We start from the raw sequence: 13,524 nt of genomic DNA, 5'->3' as shown, positions 1-13,524 counted from the left end.
CACAAATGAAAAAATAATAAAAAAAAACAACAACCCATAACCCACTGTAAAACAGTGAAGCTGTGGTGCACAGAGGTCAGTGAAGCTTTAAGGCTAAAGTTGGGCTTCATACACATACAGAGCCCAGCAAGCCAGATAACATTAAATAAGTTGCCTCCATGTCAATCGGTAAGAAAACTTTGTTGAGTGAGAAATGACAGACCCTAAATCAGAGTCTCAAGATAGAAATTACAAAACCAGAAAAGGCAATTAAATTCTTGTGTGTACTTGCACTATCACATATTTCCATGACACACGTTGAAAAGATGCTTGGAAAAAATATTTATACTCTAGTAATAGAATGCATAAATAAGCAAAGGACACATTTTAACTTTTGCAATTACTTTAGAAGCACACATTTGTAGGGAAAACTACTATTTTTAAAACATTATCTGGAACAGAATTAAATATATTTTTAAATATTTAAAGGGAGATGATTGTATAAAGTCATCTGAATACAAAGCAAAGATAAAGGCACATAGGAGGGGAGGAGGGGAATTCAGAGATGAATATAACGAACCAGGTAGTATCTACATGGCAACCTTACCAAAAGCTTCCCCATCAAAATTTTTTGCCTATTGAATCTTGTTCTGGAAAGTAAAAATCTACATACTTAAGTGAAAGCCGTGTGCAACGTTTGACATTTGGATGTGGTTTTTTTCCTGTGAATAAGTACACAGAAAGTGTAGTACCTTCCAGTGAGGACACTGGGTTACACAGAGATTAAGTGACCAATGAAGGTCCACTCTCCAGTGCCGCCTTTACACTCAAAAATGTCTATGCTGGGATGTGAATGCACAACTGAATATGAGCCACCAATGAAACTGTAAGTAAACTGAAAAGTATTTTATGACTACGCATTAAGATATAAAACACATAACAAGAAACCTAGGAATTCAGCAGAAAAAGCCTCATGTGCTTCTTTTGCTTCCCCTTTTGAAGCACGGTACAAGTAATGGTAGCAATTAACTCATTAACTCTACAAGATAGGAGGCAAGAAAGTGAAAGACCAATAAAAATGCATTTATTCATGCAAAATACTATCTACAAGATTCATTTCATTATAAATCTAATAAGACTGAAATAACACAAGCAGTTTATAATTACAGTTCAGATTTATTTCCTGAGAAAGAGAAATGAACTGAGAAAAAGGCATCATGCAAGCCTCTGTTATGATACTGACAACAAATAAGGGGAAAAATGAGATAGTTTTATCAGTATTTAAGTTCGATGTGATGGTATTTCACTTATTTATGACAAGTGCAGTGCTGAGAGAAGACTGTTATTCTCCATGTTTCTTCCATCACCCTGATTGGAAGTGCCTACACTTCTGAAAACAGCTTTCAGATTTCAATTACATAGGAGGACTGTTTCTCTGGGGCATCCTGAAGAGGTCTGAGTACTTCAGCTGTCCACCTTACTATGGGATGCTGTACAGCATCATCACAAACCACACAGGGCAATCGGTAAGGGCAATAAGGGCAATCAGTACAATTTCAGTTCAAGTCTGCTTTCATTACCTGAGTTAGAAATAACTGCCAGTACTTTCCCTACTATCCCTACTGGAAAATTCATTAATACTATGGGTTTTATCCTCACTGCCTACCACACAGTACAAACACCTACAAAATGTGTATACTTCTTTCCATTGTGCTGCACAAATGATCCTGGAATTGCATTTGTTGTTTGAAAGCAATTGCTATTGTTTTCTTCCTCTACTCACACCCTCCACAAATCCTTGTTAAGAAAATTTCACGCTGATCAGAGATAGCTGGTTGCCTCTTTTCCTTCCCTGGAGACATCCACACTTCTGTAGAACTGTGTGTGAGGAAGGGCAATTCGGAGCAGGAGAGTCAGGAGAAAAAAATACAAAACAAAAATAAAAACTGAGTAAGCATTTCTATTGCTGGGATATCTTTCTCCAAATTACTGGCTCAAGGTAGACCATTCCCCTCTTGAAACTGTTTCGTATTCATGGATCGGGCTCCACTTTAAGCAAAAACACATTTCTGGGCAAGTTTTCTTTCTTTGTTTCTGTGTCACATATACATACATGTGATGAACAGCTTGCCAACCAACACCTGGAGAAAGCCTCCAAGGTACTTCATTCCTCCTTTTCTGCTAGTGATTTGGGGAATGTATCTTCTGAGTGGAATAACTGGCCAATTTATGAAAGGTCTGCTTTTACTTCTTGAATTCAATCGTGCATTTTATGACTAAATCTTCCATAGGGCAAAGCAGAACGGGTCTCTACTGTCCTATTATTCCCTGGTGCTTTGTAGCTCGGCATCAATGGAGGAAGCACTCCTAGACAGCTATGACCTTATTCACAGTAGCAGCATTAGCCCAGTGGCACTAAGCTGCCTCGCATATTGCCAGCAATCTTCTCAACAGTTTTCATTCAGGAGACATTAACAACTAAAAGAGTAGGTATAATGACTAAATAACGCATCTGCAATCATTTGGGTGGGCTGAAGTACACAAAACAGCTTCCTTTATCATGTAACAGGCTCACCTGCTCCAATTTCCAAATTTTGCACAAAGCTGAAAACAAGTGTTTTGCCTGTCTTTCCTCCATATGCAACCTGCTTCTTTTCTGTCAATAACCCACTTCTACATATCTCTCTGGAAAGGCAATTTAGCAGCAGCCTGTTAATCCAGTCATTTGGGAAACATCCTGAACTTAATTTTGCTCAAAAATATAAATGTTGCACTTTTAACCTAAGAGACTACAGAGTATGTGGATGCACATTTTGGAAGGATCTTAAAAGCTGTACCTGCTCCCTCCTGCACAAATGGACTTAAAAACTGCATGTCTGTCTGATCTGTAGCAACAAGGTTACACAGATTAGTATTTGCACACCTTTATTTGCAAGGATTACAACTAGAGAATTAACTGAAGTGAGAGCTTTTCTTCAGCCAGCTTAAACGTAGGCTGCGTGAATCGCTGTGTTCCAAGTCCCTTGTGCAATTAGAGAGATTTATAAATGTGCCTTAAAAACATCAGATTATCTCCTTAGCAAACAACTAAAGACAAGAGTTCAGCTGTGAGTCAGTACGCTGGCACCGTTATTTATGGAATAAAATACTCCTTAGCATGACATCCCACTAGAACACAGAAGGTCTCCACATCACAGAATGTAGGGTTTGACTGGTGAAGAAACTCTTCAATTCGGTGGTGCTTACTGGGATGACTGAAATGACTGGCCATCAATCTGAAGATCAGCCCACAGAAGAAGACTGGTTCCGAACTACCATGCATCATCTTTACACGTTACCACCATCATCCTTCATTACAGTTTGGAATACTCGGAATGTCCCCTTCAAAATAAACTGACAGTACAGTGGGCAATAAGTGAGCTAGGCACGAACGGCAATCACATTACTGAAAATAACTGAATTAAATCAGTAATTGGCAACTGAACATGGGCGTTTCTCCTGATTTATCTCAGCAATGAAGAGAGCTTAAAAACGAGAAACAAAACATAGAAGAAAAAGACTAGATTTCCAGGGAAAAAAAAATATATATATATTTTCATTTGCTGATAGCAAACTTATTGCTTTAATTCATCCGCCTTTACGAGGCGATTCTATAAATGCATTTCACAAAAAATTGTTTAGGTATTCAGTACAGGTCCTCAAATCTAGACAGATACATTTCACTCTATCTTTACAGTCAGTCTCCTGCTTTCAAACATGATCCATGGCTACAACATGAAGCCTTCAGGTTTCGGTGCAGTGCACAAGCTTATCCAACAAGCGTACAGGTGAAATACAAAATAAAACTCCATCTACACTCATTTCTTCATCGCATAATCCACTAATACGTTAAACTGTATGCAGTGCAATGCGCTCAGTGCTGAGCTAGCTGCTGGATCTCCTGCTCACATCATAGGCAGCAGCCCACCTGAAAGGTCAGAGCCAATGTGTGATAAGTCTGCCAACAAACACAGTCAAAAGCTTTGTTCTGTGGCATTTTCATTATGTTTTACTTTCTGAGCAAGTGAACAACATGAAATTTATTGAGAATGTTAACAATAACATTAAAAAAAAATAATCTATATGAACAGATGGAGTGTTCAGGACACAACGTTTTCCAGCAGCGAACACACACAGTTCTACAGAGCTATTGAATTTGCTCCCCAAAAGGGCCCTACATATATTAATTGGAGTTCACACAGGAAGAGGTTCAAGAGAATGATGTTTTCCAGATCCCACCACAAAATCTCATTTTACAGATGGAATCAGAACTCGTTTGGTGCTCTCTCCTTAGGAGATACCAGAATGAAGTTCAAAAGACCAAGGAACTGGCATACCTTGAATAATGATGACACTGCTTTATAGAGCAAGTCAGAGTATAAAGTGGCAAATATCTATGCAATTAAGTTACCTGAAAAAGCATGCAACTATAATGGATAAATCAAAGTTTTCAGTCATTTCAAACACAGCTATGCAATTGATATGGACAGGCAAGAAGCAAAAGCTAAGAAACATAAGCAAATGCTACAAAATAAGAAAAGCCAGGGCAGTTTTACAAAGGAAAGGTCACAAGGGGCACAGCTCACATAATGAAAGCCCAGGAGGAAGAATGCTCAGAGGACGGAAGAAGCAGAACAGAGATAGTTGTGTCATGCATGGAAGGGATCAGGCAAAAGGCAGAGACATAAATGCTAGCATCTGTTTGAAATAGGTACATGAAGAAACAGACCGAGAAAAGAGTTTCTGTCAAGATAGTAGTGACCTCCTTCCCTTCCAGTAACCTTTAAGTCAGGCCTCTGGACTGGTTTGAATGAAGATGCCACCTCTGTGCATTACACTCAAGGATGCAGAAAGATACATAATGTCAGTGTGCTTTACTCCCCACTTTGCTACTGCCAGAAGAACTTAACATTAGATTTCCTCCATCCCTCTGGATTTTTTTTCCTCCTCCTCAACTGTGTTTGTAAGGTTGACTGCCTGAAATCTCTGTTTTGCAGTACTAAAATAGCACCTCAAGTTACTGGCCCAGTCACGAACATGCTTAGGTCAAAACCAGAAGCCTGGACTTCCTTTTATTGAAGTCACCTGTCTGACAGTATTTAGACACGCTGCTTGCACACGCAGCTGATGTTCTGAGAACACGTGGTGTTACACCAGCACACGCTGCCCCATTCCAACTACTGTACCTAGGGAGTAAAGCCTACGTCGCAGGGAACATCCATCTGCACAGCAGAAGGACCTGGGTTACTGGTGCTCTCCCTTCAATGTGAATCCAGCAAGCACATTCCTGTACTGCACCACTTGTTCCTAAAACCGAGTACGACTTGAATGGCTTGGTCTGTTGTGATTTTCCAGGAAGCCAAACAATCGGGTGTTACTGCAGTTCCTCTCAAAGGACTGAAGCAATCAGAACTGATTTCATTTTCCACATTTGGAAATTGCGCTATTTAATCAGTACAACGTTTTATTGAAGTGCCACTGATATTTCCCTGTCTTCTTGTCTCAATGAAGCAGTTTTATTACACGAGGATGCAGAGTGCCTGACCACGTTAATAAAGACGAGACCTGAAATATATGTTTCTGAACAAACACAAACAAAAACAGACGTCAAAGAAATCTACATTTTGACTTTCATCATCTGGACACTGAACGTAGCTGCAATACAGAAAAGAGTTAGCAGCAATCCTTTGAACGTACAGCTCTCTAAGAAGTCATCTGCGGAGGAAAAATTATAATTAGCCTTAGAGAATACAAATTACATTCACCGTTCTCCTTCGTGAAGGAAAAAAAAAACCAACAAAAAAAAACCCTCAGGAATAACAAAAACATCAAAGCTGGCTTTGAGAGAGGTAGGCGCGTGCCGCATCTTCCTCCGCATTGCGGAACCGATCCCGGCGAAGGAGCGGCTGGACGTGGTGCCTGCGGGAACCGCAGCCCCGTGCCTACGGCTGTGCGGCCACTGGGAGCAAAACCGCACGCAGCCGAAGCGCTGCGTCACCCTTGGCATCTTGTAGTCTTGGTCTTTCCTACCAAGCTTCCTGCCATTAACGCTGAGCCCTCTGCGGAAAGGTGAGAAATTTATGTAGTCATGGGGCCTTTCTGCTATTTCGGTAAATACCTCGCTAATTTATGAGGCTGCTGGCATGTGGAGGCAAGTGCTATTAACGACTCAAGCCGATTTCTTTTCAGGGAGGCGTCAGCTCCACAGCAGACATCCACTGACCCCGCACACCTCCCAGTGCTGCTGGGCTGCACGGCCTCAAGCACCCACACAAGGCCAGGCCATGCCGCTGTGCGGCTGCCCTCTGCCTCCTCCTCAGCAATGATGCTGAGATCTTCCCTTCTCCTCTGCAAGGTGGCAGACAGGAGCAATTCAGCAGCAGAATTCAAAAGCCACAGGCTATGTACGGTTCCTGTAATCTCAGATTTGAAGAGATGAAATGGGAATGCAGACGAGTGCCCACTGTGTCCTGACGCTCCAAGCAAAGGCAGGGATCACAACACACGCATAAGAAAATATTTATATTTTAAATCAGAAAACAACTCATACTGAGAAGAGTCTACATGTGCGTCCATGTATTTTTTCTCTCCGGGTAATCCAAATTTCAGTTACTCAATCTTCAGGGAGTAATATCTCCTAACAATCCTCCTTCCCTTCGCTGTCCTTCTATCCCTGATGCCCCACTGCCCACTCTCTTACCCCATACAGCAGTGCTCTGCCCACCCGCCAGCCGCAACACTCCCTCAAGTTCAGCCTCCAACTCCAAGATGGTTACTTCAAGAAGAGGGTCATTCAAGGACTTCTTTCCCATTCTGCCATTTTCATCACTGCACAGGTTAAATAAATCAAAGCGGCATTATCCATCAGTAATAATTCATTGTCTTTTCAGTATCTAGCAGGATTCTCGCACTGCTTGCCACAGCTCTGGTCACCAGAGACCACCCCACTTTCCTGTTTACGTGCTACACTGTAATGGAAAAGCACATTCAGATACACAAGGCTGGTAAATACAGCACACTTTCCAATTTAGTTAAACTTATTATGTACGAATTTAAGCTCCCCCGAAGTCATACCTGAGTCAGAAACGGTTATCATTTTCCTCGTGTTAGCATGCATTACAAAATAAGGCACTTAGAGATGCCCTAAGTCGCTCATTATGCTTTCTTTTCAGATCTGTGCCCATGATTTTCCTTTTTATTCAGCAGAAGAAAGCTCTGAATTTTCCTTAAGAGAACAAAAGCCAAAAGCATGAAAGTCAGACCTCCTCACTTCCGATTTCACGGCTTATAAAGAACACAAATTATAAAGCTATCAGACATTTCCCGGGCTTCCATTAAAATCTGCAGTGAGCCTTTAGAGTGGACCAATTTATTTGATGTGTTTCTCCTAAAGCTTTTATGACATCATAAACATTTCTGACTCCACGACAAATACTTTATAATACATTAAGCAAACTCGTTCAAATGATTCTAACTGTTACGCCTATGGCAACGTAGTCAGAAATGGAATATTCACTTGCAAACAGACAGACCTTAAAGTTTAGTTTCAACCACTGCGATTTATTGGTGACTTTTGTGCAACTGAAGGCAAACGCTTTCATGTTAAGTCCAATGGCACAGACACCCAAAAAGCAGGGAGCAGGCACATTCTCCAGAAGCGCATTGTGTTGTACCTATCTCACAGGGCAGCATCCACACTGCAGGCTGCTTCCAGTAGAACATCCCACTAACTGTCATGAAGCGTTAAACGACACAACAATCTCACTGTATATATAACGTGCTTCCAATCGCTGCAGTTTATCTACATGAGCTTCGTTCAATCGAAAAGCCTCGCCATCCCTCTCTGTTCAGGAAGAAATTGTGGTAACTTTCTTCACAGTAAATAAAGCACTACACCATAAGGAGCTCTGCAAGCCACCAAAAGCGAGGTGCTGGGACTCCCTGCAAAGAACAGCACCATTCATTCAAGGACATGAGGAAAGTTTACAAAATGCTGCATGTACTGGAGACATCGTGAGATTTCAGCTCATGAGGCAATAAAAATAAAAACACTGCTCTAGGATTAATTAATGACAAAATTATTAGCTGTTCAGGAATGTTTCTGATGACAAAATTCAAGTCTTAGAATATAAAAGTGGCTCAGATGACTTTATGAAGCCAGTAAAAATCACTGCTGTGCAGCCATAAAAATTGGAGTGAAACAGAAGCCTGAGAGCAGTCAATCAGTATGTATTTATGTTTAACTGTAGACTCCAAACAAAAGGCAAAAAGACTTGAGAAATAAAAACAGTAAGGAGTAATAAAAGCAGCAGGGAAAGAAGCTCTGTTTTTCTTATTGTTGATTATTTCTGAACACCCTCCTGCTGTCCATTTAAGCCTTCTTTTGACTTAGAGCTTTAAGGCACCTGATTTAGGAGGAAGCAGCTTGCTCAGTTGGAAGATGTTCCCACAATTCTACAATTTTAAGCACAGGCAGTGTATAAACAGCTCATATATAAATCATAGCATTGCCTGGGACTAAATGAGAAATAAATTCAAAAGCATTAAAATGCAAGAACAATTTACATAGGGCTTTCCTTTCTCCTTTTCTTTACTCCTCTTGTTAACTGTGGCTCCTGGCCTAAAAAGATCCAACAACAAGCCTCAGATCTGGAGAAACAAGCATAAGGGTGTCCCAGCTTCTCAGTGGGTAACATTTTCTTCCATCTTTAAAGATGCACTTCTCACCTTACATACTTCAACATATGTTATGCGAACAAGTTGGCTCTGAGAAAAGTCTTCCAGTTACTGCCTCCATATAATACCAGCGACCTGAAAACATCCTAAATCCTCTGCTGCTTCAGAAAGTCATTGGATATCCAAACCATAAATTTCAAATTCCCAGCTGTCACTGCCTAACTATGCCTTCTGCATTTCAGCTAAGTCATACTGTATGACATTATCACTCTCTCACACTTCATAGCTTCTCCAGCATTAACAGAAAAACCCACAGCTAGCGGGTTGTCTGGAATGTTTCACCTTTACCACACCGCCAATTAAATCTACACAACTCTTACGAACTCACTTTTGTAAAATAGGTTATTCGGTTTACTCCTCATTTTTCTGTATTTCTCACCATGTTTAGGACACTTATTTTCTTCAGCAAAAGGGAATTTCGGTGTAAGAAAAAGGAAAGCCACATTTTCATATACTGGCTTATAACTTAGGAATCCAGAACGGTGTAGCATGGCTTAAGAATCTCACCACAAATTAAAAATAATATATTTTAATGAAAGGACGCTTTTTCAGCAACTCCCTTCTTCAAGGGACCTTAAAAGAAATGTACTGGTAACAGATTACCTGAAATCACAACAGTGAGAAAGAAAGTAGCAGCACTGCAATGCTGCTAACAGGTGGAAGCGGGCAAATGCGGCAGGACATTACAGAAGTCCTTTCTTTCTCCTGAAAGTGACAGTAGGAACTCCAATACCCTTCCCCACAAATGAATGTAATACATAACTTTGAATTACACGTGCCACGAACTATTTAATTAGACTATTCGTGCATTCTTACAAATTAAGATAAGCTGAAAAGAAAAAACCTAAGAGACCTCTACACATTGACAGTCTTCCTAAATTGAGTTCTTTGCAATGCATCATCAAGTTCATGTACTGCATAAGTATCACATGCGATAACGTGGAGCCTCAAAAACGGTAATTAAACTCAGAAATGCAAGGAAACAATGAGTGCTTCAGCCCTGAAGACCTGCAACTTAGTGGTTTGGACCTTCGCTGATAAAAAACTTACTTGGCACGAATCCCTCACAGATGTTATTCACCAAGAAAGAAGTCTTAATTAAAAAGTTGGCTTTTTAATGCTTCTTTAAAATCACTTTCCTAATGAATTGCGTGCGCACACTGCCATAGTCAACAATAGCCACTGTGGGCTGTGTACGGTGAGGTTAATGTCTTCTTAACTAAGAACCCAAGAAAAATGTATCTTGTCCATTAGCAGCGACCAGCATGCCCATCTGAAATTATAGGTGCCTTCACCAATTCGAAAAGAAAACATGAACAAGCAGGAGACATTCCTTTCTCTTGTCCTAAAGGTATTCTTTTATCATTCAATTACACCAAAATGTAATATTTGTAAAAATTATAAACATAAGCATTTTAAGTTATTGACACGTTTTCAGAAGTTACCATTTCACATATAAGGTGGAAAAATTATAAAACAGAAGCAGCAATTAGATGGGGCGTCTTATTCTCCAGGGATGACTGGCATACGACTGGGGACTGGAAAAGGTCTTGTTTACAGGCTCTGTCAAAAACGAGATGTGTGACCTGACACGGTTTGCATAATTTCTGCAATTCTAGTTATCCAGCCTTAAAATGGCGAAAATTCAACTTACCTGGATTGCAGTTTGTCACCAAAACAGAACCTGTCCTAAAAACACAAGCTGCCATACAGATACAAAGACATTCACACACAGTACTCTTCCAAATCAAATCCTTCCCACTGCAATGTACGCAGCCTTTGCTGTGTACTCCTCATTACTCGTTTGATGAATGTTTCAATCTTCTAGAAGAAAAAGTGACCCATTTGCATGACTTACTACCTGCTGAGGACATTAATAATAGAACTCCAAATCTAATAAATGAACAAGCAGGGGACAAACGCATTTTGCAAGTTTATTATGCTGCTGTAGTTACATTACTTCTCAACTCGCCAATCTTTAATGGTGTTTCTGAAAATAAGTTACTTAATATGAACAGCATGTCCTTTAAACAATCACGTAGGTTACAAGTTCTCTTTACAACTGAGAGAATAAGCTGAGATGGGAGCACTCAGTGGATCATTTGTGAGCAGACCGTATAAACAAGGGTTTGCCAATCTGCCAAAATCATTTTCCTGCTCTGAAATTAATGCCATCAAAACTGATAATACTACTCAAAGCCCATTATGGATCCTGTACGTTACAAGCAGAGAGACGTATCATCAGCTGGTGTAAATTGACACTGTTCTTAAACCCTATGGAACTACACTGATTCACAGCTGCTAAAGATTTGTCCCTGGGTCTTTCTTTAGCACTGACAAAACCATGAAACCAAACTCTGGATGCACTTCCAAATTTAAAGCTCCCATTGACTGCAGTGAGAGCGATGCACGAAGGAGGAAAGGAAGAGTGTAAGCATGCCATCCTGGATGAGCACACATTTTCCCCCTCCCTCTGTTTATTCTAAGTTTCGTGCTAGTTGTTAAAATTGTAACCTGGGAGGAAGCCAAAAGCACGGTGAGTTTTAAGATTTCTTTGGTTCCTTTGACATACTCACTGAAATAGTCACTGGTAACAGTGATCTGTTAGGGGCTAACTTGTCCTGTTTGCTGCCATCGTGCAAATAACCCCAGTGAAGCCCACAGGAAAACGAGCACCATCAGGAAAACATGATTTGACCCACACTGTTACACCAGTAGGATAAAGTTTCAAAGTGACTGCAGCACTGTTCTTGCATCTCTATGTGATCTACCCTGGCACCTGTGTTAAAACTATGTTTCTTCTATCGTTCTTAAACAGTTTTTCCTCCAAGGATATGATGTAGCGAACCCTCATCCGAGCAACCTTCATCTGCACGCCCAGCCCCAACGCAGTCAGGGCTGACACAGAGCAGGAAGGCGTAGTTGCCTGAAAAAGGATTTTGCAGGAGGGGTACTGAGACGTTTTAGACCACCATCCTGTAAAACTGTAGGCAACACAGAGAAAATACATTTGTTTTACAGACAACATCTTTACGTAAGTCTAGTTTCTCTACATGATTCCGAGGATCGTAGCAGATAGCCAGTGCGTGTATTTCTGACTGCAGATACATGGAACCAAACAAGGCAGTTTTGGAGAAGCATCTCTGCACATCTGGCATTATGGCATACGCTGTATTTATCTAGAGGTATTTGCTTTACACGAGAATCTCAGGCGGTTTTATTGCCTTCTGCAAATACTGCATGCAACAATGAAAACTCAGAACTCCTGCTTCAGGAAGCTACCGATAAGAACATAAATAATCATTAAAATAGGTTAGCACTGCATTCACATGAGAAGAAAAAGAAAGAAGATTTTAAAAGCGTTCCCTCACACTACTCTACCGTAAGACATTTCAACAGCAAAAAGTAAAATGGAACATTCCTCAACTTAAATACAATCCAAATACAATCATATAGATCAACAGCACTGAACAGAAATCATTTCCTAGCTACAGTTTGCTCCTTACAACTTCCGAAAGAAAAGAAAATCATTGTAGATACCACAAAACAGGTTTGACTTAAGAGCAGCTCATCGCTCAGCTTTCCGCACAACCGCATTTTCTTCCGATAATCATAACGGAGGCATTTGAGGGATTTCCATTTTTACCTTTGCATTTCTCCTTTTCCAGTATCCATAACCAATCATCGCTCTGCTCTTCCATTATGCTCGGTATATCGCAGAGTGAGAAGCATCTTCAATAAATAGTATTAAAAATAGCACACACCCGGTCTCCCCGCCGGAGCATGCTCCGACAGTGCTGACACCTCAGCTCTCAAGGTAACCATGCCCAGCTGGGAGCTGGGAGGCAAGCCCTGTGTGAGATTAGCAGTGTGCAAGCCTAATTGCGCACGCAAACTTGCCTCGATCCGTGACGAAGGCTGCTAAAACAAAAAGCAGCGTGCAGTTAAGTGATGTGACTGGAAAGTTGCGGGTCAGTTTACAGGCGTTCTTCCCCTCCCCAGAACTCTCAGCTTCGACGCTTTGCGCTCACCTAAAAAACTTACATATGGCATTTTGGAGCGGGTCAAGCAGCGAACGCGCCAAGCTCACGCACACCCAGCCAAGTGCCAAGGCAGGGAAGCCAAACAGGTGACACACACACACATACACACGCATACATACATACATACACACACACACCTGCGCTGCTCCGCGGCTCCTTTGTTCCATCTCAGCGCGCTCACCGGAACGCAAGCCGGTTTGAGGGCTGCACGCACCTGGGAGCAGCGGGCGCACGAACGGCCCCGACACCCGCACGCATCCCCCGCTGGTGCAGGCAATGAGCGAATGCACAACACGACAGTCATTAACAACACCGCACAATGGCTGCGCTGGGTGAGCACGTCCGTAGACCCGCAAGCGGCACTGCTAAAGGCACAAACAAGCACGCGGCGCTGCACTGAGCACGGTAACGCTGTTTTCATGGAAGCGGGCTGCCGGGATGCCTGACAGCGCGCTGTAACGCCCGGCTGCCCTCACTGCATGCAAGAACAACGCAAAAAAAGATGCTCACGAGGCTCCAAGTGACCCTTTCCCCTCAAGTCACCACCCTCCAGAACAATGCTTTCCTCTAGCAAAGCAGAGCGTATCCCTCGATGCCGGCGAGTGAAAGTTTGGGGTTTTTTCTGCGTGTTTCACACCGTTCTCCTCCGGTACACCGCCCCCCGCTCCTCGCAGCCCCACCTGCCTCTCGCACACCGCCCCGCACCCCGCAGCCCGGCTCCGGCACC

General features: G+C 41.9%; 1 protein-coding gene across 21 annotated transcripts in view; it reads right to left on the bottom strand.

Annotated features, from left to right (window-relative positions):
* The window catches only part of ARPP21 (cAMP regulated phosphoprotein 21), a 185,815-nt gene that overhangs the window by 117,743 nt on the left and 54,548 nt on the right, over positions 1-13,524 (bottom strand). For 7 of the 21 annotated variants that reach the window (XM_010713002.3, XM_010713007.3, XM_031553980.1 and 4 more), the window contains exon 1: positions 12,401-12,914. The exons of 1 other annotated variant lie outside the window; for it this stretch is intronic. The gene's annotated coding sequence lies outside the window, so the exon portion shown is untranslated. 13 more of the 21 variants (XM_010712994.3, XM_010713003.3, XM_010713004.3 and 10 more) reach the window with 8 other exon arrangements.

The sequence above is a fragment of the Meleagris gallopavo genome, chromosome 6, assembly GCF_000146605.3.
Source record: "Meleagris gallopavo isolate NT-WF06-2002-E0010 breed Aviagen turkey brand Nicholas breeding stock chromosome 6, Turkey_5.1, whole genome shotgun sequence".
NCBI classification, from domain to species: domain Eukaryota; kingdom Metazoa; phylum Chordata; class Aves; order Galliformes; family Phasianidae; genus Meleagris; species Meleagris gallopavo.
This window is presented reverse-complemented; position numbering and strand designations above follow the sequence as displayed.